This window comes from Jaculus jaculus, chromosome 5 (genome assembly GCF_020740685.1).
Source record: "Jaculus jaculus isolate mJacJac1 chromosome 5, mJacJac1.mat.Y.cur, whole genome shotgun sequence".
Taxonomy (NCBI): Eukaryota; Metazoa; Chordata; class Mammalia; order Rodentia; family Dipodidae; genus Jaculus; species Jaculus jaculus.
The window spans coordinates 109,932,039-109,938,038 of NC_059106.1; the positions used below are offsets into that span (position 1 = coordinate 109,932,039).

General features: G+C 49.2%; 1 protein-coding gene across 2 annotated transcripts in view; it reads right to left on the reverse strand.

Annotated features, from left to right (window-relative positions):
- Klhl29 (kelch like family member 29) overlaps positions 1–5,008 on the reverse strand; it is a 287,828-nt gene extending 282,820 nt beyond the window's left edge. For both annotated transcript variants that reach the window (XM_045149551.1, XM_045149552.1), the window contains exon 1: positions 4,896–5,008. The gene's annotated coding sequence lies outside the window, so the exon portion shown is untranslated. The remainder of the gene's footprint in view (positions 1–4,895) is intronic.
- Positions 5,009–6,000: the final 992 nt, after the last annotated feature.

Genomic DNA, 6,000 nt, shown 5'->3' on the forward strand with positions numbered 1-6,000 from the left:
TAGGCCATGGGATGCGTGAAAAGGGTAGAAGAGGGAAGGGATCCTCCCAAAGACGCAGTTGAGGACTGTCAGTTATGGGGCACACCCTTCTAAGGGGAAGGCCACAGTACAGCTCTTGCCTAATCCATCCCATACAAGGATTAGGATCTCCTCTGTGGGGGCTGGGGGGCTGGGTAGGATGGAGAGGTGAGCCCTGCAAGAGGATAGGTTAGAAGGAAATAACATCATCAGTTTGAAGAGCCCATTGCTATACTGAGTAGAGAGGGGAGGACCATATGTGGAGTATGTGGGTTCATCTCACACTTTAACAGATTCCTATGCTGTGTCTTCAATGTTCCAGGAGTGTGCTGAGCTTTGAAGTTCTAGGACAGAATAAGGTAGCTTCTGTCCTCCAGGAACTCACGGTACAGAAGAAGGTGAGATGGTCTGAACTGTCCTCAAAGGACAGTAACACCTGCAGGCAGATTATTTACTGTTGTTTCTCCATGATGCATACCTCCAAATGGCATGTCAAAGCCCTGGCTAGAGCAACGAGCTGTCCAAACAGATTTATGACCGAATAGTTCATGTTGGCCATGAAAAGAGACAAGTTCAGAGGCTGTGTGTGTGTTCCAAATTCAAGAAAAAAAAAAAGATGGAGCCTGAACTCAAGTAGGGTCAGAGGGGAGAGAACAGAAGCAGATGACAGTGCCAGGCAGAGTGCTGTGGGAAGGAAAGGGAGGAAGGTTTGGAAAGCTTCCAGCACAGTCATGAGATAGGAATGTAGGTGGAAGAAGAGACTTGAGAAGAGAGGCTGAGATGCATCTCAGGGGCTGAAATGGAAGAACCTACAGGGTCTCCAGGGGAGGTGACCTTTCCAGGGCATGGTGAAGGATCTTACCGTCAGAAATGGGATCTGTACTGAACATGCAATTTGGTTAACAGCTGCTCATGAGAACACAGATACTACTCAAGGAGAATAAACAGAAGGAGAAGAAATATGGAACTCCATATGGGTAAGAAAGTCACCCCGGCCATGAGGGCAAGGGGAATGAAGCTGGAAATGCCCTGAGAAATATTGCTAAAACGGGACAAGCACAAAAACAGCATTGTAGGAAGGGTTTCCATACATTCATGGTCAATGGATGCATTGACTAAGAAATATCAACAGGCAGAACATGAGCATCTCAGGCAGAAGGGGCCTGAACTTCTCCACCAGGACTCTAGAGTCCCTAGTGTTTGCATGAGAACAGCCTGGCTATGAGGCTGGTCTACACTAGGACTGGATGTGAGCATGGATGGGAGGCTGATCTCTACACCATGACTGGATATGAGCATGCATGGGAGGCTGGACTCTACACCAGGAGTGAATGTGAGCATGGACGGGAGGCTGGTCTCTGCACCAGGACTGGAAGTGAGCATGCATGGGAGGCTGGTCTCTGTACCAGGTCTGGATATGAGCATGGAAGGGAGGCTGGTCTCTACACCAGGACTAGATGTGAGCATGGACGGGAGGCTGGTCTCTACACCAGGACTGGATGTGAGCATGGACGGGAGGCTGGTCTCTACACCAGGACTGGATATGAGCATGCATGGGAGGCTGGTCTCTACACCAGGACTGGATGTGAGCATGGACGGAAGGCTTGTCTCTACACCAGGACTGGATGTGAGCATGGACGGAAGGCTTGTCTCTACACCAGGACTGGAAGTGAGCATGGACGGGAGGCTGGTCTCTACACCAGGACTGGATGTGAGCATGGAAGGGAGGCTGGTCTCTACACCAGGACTGGATGTGTGCATGCATGGGAGGCTGGTCTCTACACCAGGAGTGGATGTGAGCATGGAAGGGAGGATGGTCTCTACACCAGGACTGGATGTGAGCATGGACGGGAGGCTGGTTTCTACACCAGGACTGGATGTGAGCATGGACGGGAGGCTGGTCTCTACACCAGGAGTGGATGTGAGCATGGACGGGAGGCTGGTCTCTACACCAGGACTGGATGTGTGCATGCATGGGAGGCTGGTCTCTACACCAGGACTGGATGTGAGCATGGACGGGAGGCTGGTCTCTACACCAGGAGTGGATGTGAGCATGGAAGGGAGGCTGGTCTCTACACCAGGACTGGATGTGAGCAGGGAAGGGAGGCTGGTCTCCACCAGGACTGGATGTGAGCAGGGAAGGGAGGCTGGTCTCTGCACCAGGACTGGATGTGAGCATGGAAGGGAGGCTGGTCTCTGCACCAGGACTGGATGTGAGCATGGAAGGGAGGCTGGTCTCTGCACCAGGACTGGATGTGAGCATGGAAGGGAGGCTGGTCTCTGCACCAGGACTGGATGTGAGCATGGAAGGTAGGCTGGTGTCTGCACCAGGACTGGATGTGAGCATGGACGGGAGGCTGGTCTCTACACCAGGACTGGATGTGAGCATGGACAGGAGGCTGGTCTCTACACCAGGACTGGATGTGAGCAGGGAAGGGAGGCTGGTCTCTGCACCAGGACTGGATGTGAGCATGGACGGGAGGCTGGTCTCTGCACCAGGACTGGATGTGAGCATGGACGGCAGGCTGGTCTCTGCACCAGGACTGGATGTGAGCATGGACGGGAGGCTGGTCTCTACACCAGGACTGGATGTGAGCATGGATGGGAGGCTAGTCTCTGCAGCAGGACTGGATCTGATCATGGAATGGAGGTTGTTTCTACACCAGGACTTGATGCCAATTTGGATTCTAGGCTGGACGCTGCCACTTGGACTACTTTGCAGTGTCTTTTGTGTTTGCATAACAATTTGGATGCAAGGCTGGCCTCTGCCACCAACTTAACTGTCACGAGACTCTGTTCTGTCATTTGCCTTTTCCAGATGAAGAAACTGGGGCATGGAACTGAAATGGCTAACATAACCTGTTCTTTCTTTCATGATTATGGGTAAAGAAATGGACAGAATAGAAAGAGCCTGCCCAGCAAATTTTACACCCATGACATCAACCATGGCCAGAAGCTGGGGCTTGGGTTGTTCTGGTCATATTTTCCAAAGACGGGGTGTTCCGTGGGTGGAAATTCCTGAGCTTGGGAAGATGATAGATTCCTTCTAGTCTACGGGTAGAAGCAAAGAAGAAATAAGCATGCTCCCCAGGGACTCCAGATGTCCCTAGGGAATGATTACTGCAGTAGTACAACTCCAAGAGCTGTAAGAACTGATTCTCAAGTGTCCTGCATGATTTTGCATTTGCCTCCAGGGAGGGTTGATCAGTTTCGATCCTCACACCGTAGGGTCACTGTTCTCTTCTGACTGCTGACTGTGCCCTTTCTCCATGCTTTCTTATTCACTACCAACTGCAACCCTGGGAAGTGAGTATTGTCTTGTTGCACACATAAGAAAAGGAACCCGGTATGCTTATTTCACTCATACAACTCTGCTTGCAGAGTAAGCAGCAGCCTTGGCATTTGGTTCTGGGTGTTCTGGCACCAAAGTCCCAGTCTTTTGGATTTCACGGACTACTAGACTCCCCAGATAACTGGGTACATACAATAGGTTGCCAATTTTATATTTTGCTAAGTAACAATAATGGGTTAGATATCAACAACTGGTTGTCTTTATAAAATAACACTTTTAATACACATGCACATTCAGACTTATGTACACACTCTAAGGGGACAAACACAGAAGAAAATAATATTGTTCTGTTTGGCTCTTAGCAACTAAACTGCCCTGGGTCTAAGGTTGCTTCCTTGAAGAGGCAAAGCCTACCTTCTCCCATAGAAGCTGACTCCCCACTCCACTAACTGGGCCCATGGACGCCCTTTCAGTCAGCAGTTAATGATGCAAAGCAATGTGGATTATGTGGCATCATAATGGCAGCAGCACCTCCAGCCTGAAACTGGTGTGTTGCTTGCACAAGCTGGTGTTCTGACCATTGGTAGAGTTCTTACTGGGGCAGACCTGGCATGACTGGTAGTCATTCTTGCCCACATGGCCTCTGAGGTGGGTTCTTCACTCTTCCCAAGGTTCTGGGTTGCCTCATATCCTTATAAGTCCTTTTCTGCTTCAATTAGCTGGTTTCTGTTGCTTGCCACACAGTCCTCACTGACAGAACATGCTCAGAATAAAGGGCAGCACTTCACATGAAGTGCATTCAGCTCTATGGAAAGCACAGTGTGTCTGCATTTTTCTCCTTCGGCTGAGATTCATCTGAAACTGGAGGGCTCTGCAGGCTGGAGTGTGGAACTGCCCTAGCCTGCCTCTTCAAAGGGATCATCACTCAGAGCTAGGAGCCCCCTAATGGGAAAAGTGTTGCCAATGCCGTCCCATGCCCATGGATAAAGGCCTCTCCAGCCTCATCTATCCTTCTGCTCTTCCTCCTCTAGCTCTGCCCTTCAGCTAGGAGGGTTTGCACCCATTTGTAGGACAGTCAGCACAAAGCCATTTCTTACTGGTACTCATATAGCTAGTCACTTGTTTCCTCTGCTATTGTTGTTGTCCTCTCCAATTCCCAAGGCCAGTCAGTCTTCTTGTCTCTGTGAATTACTTACTTTAATTTTTTTTTTCTCAGCTGGGCAGATGGCTCAGCAGTTGAAGGCACTTGTTTGCAAAGCCTGTGAACATGGGTGCAACTCCTCAGCAGCTACCTAAAGCCAGATGCAAAGAGGTACTTGCATCTATGAGCCCAATGTGTCCATAGGCAGAGCTGAAAAATCCCCAATGCTCCCTGGCCATCTGGTCTGACATTCATTTACAGTCTGATAGTTCTTTTGCAATGGCAAGAGACCCTGCCTCAAAGAGGGCAGAGCACAGACACCCTGAAATTGTCTCTAACCTCCAAACGTCCATGTGTGCACACGCACGCACACATGCACACACACACACTTTAAAAAGATAAAACCCAATTTTTTTTCTTTTCAAAAAGACTCTCTTCACCCACCTTGTCTGTTCAGTCTCTGAGCTTTGGATGGAGGGGGCTGGAAACTTCACACATTAATTTTAGATCCACTTTGTCTTTTCTCTCTTGGTGAGATGGAGAACTCATCTCTGTCCTCCACAGGAAGATCCTTCAAAGACAATTAAGTCCTCCTCAGCCTCTTTCTTTTGAAATGACATTATCCCTAATCCTTTATCCTGTCTTCAAGAGTTCTATTTTCCAGCCCTTTTATGGAGTGGACTCCATCCGGGGAACAACATAGCTGGGAGGGCTGAGGAGCCCAGGCACGGGGTGCACAGACATCTGTAAGCCTCTTCTCAGACCATTTGCCAAGTGGAATGACCTTGACATTGACCAAAGACTGCCTCCTTGCCTGATGCTACTTTACCCCACAGCAGGGTAGCCAATCCTCCCATTGAATGCGTGAGAAAGGAAGAGGAACAATACAAAGAGAGGCAGGGTAGTCAGGGACAGAGAGGGCCTCCAAAGCCAAGTTCAGCACTGGGTTTTGTGGGAAGAGATAAAGAATTTAAACAAAGAATAAACGGGGGGTGGGGTGGGGAAGCGCAGACACTTTGAGTCAAATACTACCTAGCCACAAATATGGGGTTTCTTCATGGTGTCACTTTCTCTTAAAGGGTCATTCTTCTTTTATCTTCCCTTGTGTTACTCAGTCTGGCTTCAGATAGAGGATGGGGAAGGGGAGAGGGAAATGAACCTTAAAAGTGTGTGGATAACCACATGAATTCCTAATTAAGTTCTCCCCAGTAATGGCAGTACTGGCTCAGTGGAGTGGAAAGGACAATATCATAATAACCATGTCCACAGGTCTGCAGTGGCCAGCCCTTTGCCAGAGAGGAAATGGCTAGTTATAGCAGAAATGGTAAGCCTGGTACTCACCACACCAGTGCCTCCACATGCACTGGCTGGCCCCATGTTGGCTTCTGAACATAAATGGGCATCATGTGGCAAACTCAATGCTAGTATGACTCTGCAGATGAATTCTCTCTATTTACAAATGATCCCTAACATATGGTTAAGGAGTCACTATGATCCCCTTAATAGCAGAAGTCATCTATCAGCTACAGTACACAAGCCACCCACCCCA